General features: G+C 39.5%; 1 long non-coding RNA gene across 1 annotated transcript in view; it reads left to right on the forward strand.

The window, feature by feature from the left end:
* LOC118765746 overlaps positions 1 to 2,527 on the forward strand; it is a 19,901-nt gene extending 17,374 nt beyond the window's left edge. Inside the window, exon 3 of the long non-coding RNA XR_005001618.1 lies at positions 2,402 to 2,527. This is a non-coding gene — a long non-coding RNA (uncharacterized LOC118765746). The remainder of the gene's footprint in view (positions 1 to 2,401) is intronic.
* Positions 2,528 to 2,736: the final 209 nt, after the last annotated feature.

Raw genomic sequence — 2,736 nt, forward strand, 5'->3', positions numbered from 1 at the left:
CAGTTTTATTGCCCGTTTAGAGGTTCCTTCATTATCTAGGCTATAACTTTGGGAAATGTAGTTCCTTCACTTAAAAAATATCGTCTTAAAATTTGGAAGCATACACTGGGATCTGTGTTTCTCAAAACACTATTGGTTCCGTTTGTATACAAAGTTAAATGTTACCGATACTCATTACATTGGCATTTAAAAAATACTGGCATATTTTACATGGATATCTCAAAAGCAAAACTAATTTTAAAGAGGAAGAGACACTTTGGATGGAAAAATTGAAGAAGAGGTTGCAGATGTGTGACGAAAGATTTCCAGATAATAGATATAATATAAAATACGAACAATAATGAACGAGTAAAGAACGAATATATAGTGCGTGTGTTTATTTAGCAAGAATGAAAGAGGAAAAATGACTATCCTGAAATATAACAATATCTGTTTCAACTCACGATTTCACATCGGGAATCTTGCTAAACAAATCTCTTATGATAACATAAAACGATAAACGTCACCCTTTTCAAGCCTAGCCAGGCTCGTGGGCCCCGTTTCTTGGTTTCTGTGGTGTATGTGTTCCCCCCAGCTGGATGGGACGCCAGTCCATTGCAGCGCTACTCAAGAAACAGGAAGAGAGAGAGTGAGAGAAGGTTGTGGCGAAAGAGTACAACAGGGGTCGCCACCACCTATTGCCGGAGCCTCGTGGAGCTTTTAGGTGTTTTCGCTCAATAAACACACACAACGCCTGGGAATTGAAACCGCGATCCTCCGATCGCGAATCTACTACCTTAACCTCTGGGCCATTGCGCCTCCTTATGATAGCATACCTAGCGTTTTAAATGAAGAGAAACTAAAATGTAGAACATGTAAACAACAACAATTTCAAGGACGAAAATGGCGAGAAAGATGTATACAACAATAACAATAAATAAACTATCTCCTCTATACCAGGCAACTTCAGCCTTCAAAATTGTTATCCTGGACGAACAAAATGACGGCGTCTAGAATTCTTTCTCACAAAAAGTCTGCTCGGTCCTGGTTGGTCTCTGATTGAATCCCACTACAACCACCATTACCAACAACAATATATAAATTAAACACTAGTTTCGAGTTTGTGTCGATGCAATCTATTACACCTTTTTTGACAACTTTGAAGTCAGCTTGTGTTACAGTGAGGAATCAATACTGAAACAGTAGTAGATGAGACTATTAAAGTATTTAGAAAATGTTGTGAACATGAAATTTTTAATCAAACAATTGAAGCACAGACATACTGGCACCAGTCCAAATAACAGAGTAAAAACATAACGCTTGTGACATGGTCATTGTTATAGAATACGAGAATAGTTTTTAGCTTTTAACTGGCGAGAAACCTGTAAGCCATCGCTCCTCCTGAAAGAAATAGCAACCAAGTCTTCTACGCATAAATATATATTCGTTTCTTAAAACAAAGCAGCCATTCGATAATCGGGATACAGTCAAGCGAACCTAAATTATTTTTAAGCGTGAAATGGGCTGGTTTACTTGAACATTGTAAACCTGGAGACAAACAAGACCATAAACAATCAGTATCCATCAGTTCATCTGGCTTGCTAAAATAGAAGTCATATGTGCTTCAAATTTCGTCGTAGTCTTAACAAAAAAAAACTTGGTTAGATGATGTGTTCCGAGATCTGTTGTTAGCAATAGCGTCAAAACGAAGGAAGAAGAGAGAAGAGAGCTTCATTTGATCCAATGTATTCAACAAGGACAGATGACGAGATGGGAGGAACATGTTGTTGAAAGGAAAATAAGTTGGAATGAGATATGGAGGTGGACCACATCTCGGCTAAGTTTTCTGATTCGTTCATCCTGTAATGTTTTGCCATCACCTAGAAATCTAGTAAGATGGAACGTCTCAGAGAATGATATATGCAAATGCACAAATGTCGGAACACTGAAACATATTCTTTCAAACTGTTCATCAGCTTTGCACAGGTATACATCGAGACACAACCTGGTACTTAAGGTTATCATTAATGCTATAAAGAACCAAATTGATCTCAACAACAGGGGAAAAAAAACCGCTGAAAGTACTAACTAAAGATTTCATTACCTTCGTGCGCTCAAGACAGTTGATCCGTTTCAAGAAGAAAACAACAAACTTCCTGTGAGCGAAGTAAAGTGGAACGGCTATTGGGAGGTGACTGCAGGTTTATCAGGGTGCCAGGAACTCTTTCCCATCCCAGTAATGAAACAATCGGAAAATTTAATGTGGTGTGAAGGGAAGAAAGTTGTGAATCTAGTCGAGTTAACGGTTCCTCATGAAAATAACACGGATACCGCGGGGGGCTCGAAAGATTGACGGTTAGAGTGTTTGTTAGACACAGTGTGACACGACTGTTGTTATCGTTAGGCAAAACTCATCGTGAAGTCAATACCACCATGACCGATATCCAAACTACAGTGGAAAAGGCTAGCCTCTGGATTTGCTTAAAAAGAGACGATGAGCGATGGTTAGGAGAATATTGAGCTGTATTTAATAACCAGTTGATCTAGCCTAGAGGGTCCTCATATCAGTGAGTGGGCCGGTGCGTATTGATGCCGTTGAGAGGTAGGCCCCGAAACGGCGCACATTCTCTCCTGATGACCCCATACACTTGCTGGCTTCCGGTATGCGGAGTTCGCGACTAGTAACACTTGCATGTGCAAGTTGTTTGAAAATCATATCTCAATGGAAAATAGTTAAACATCTCACAACCAGAGGAC

Source organism: Octopus sinensis, linkage group LG13, assembly GCF_006345805.1.
Source record: "Octopus sinensis linkage group LG13, ASM634580v1, whole genome shotgun sequence".
Lineage (NCBI taxonomy): Eukaryota > Metazoa > Mollusca > Cephalopoda > Octopoda > Octopodidae > Octopus > Octopus sinensis.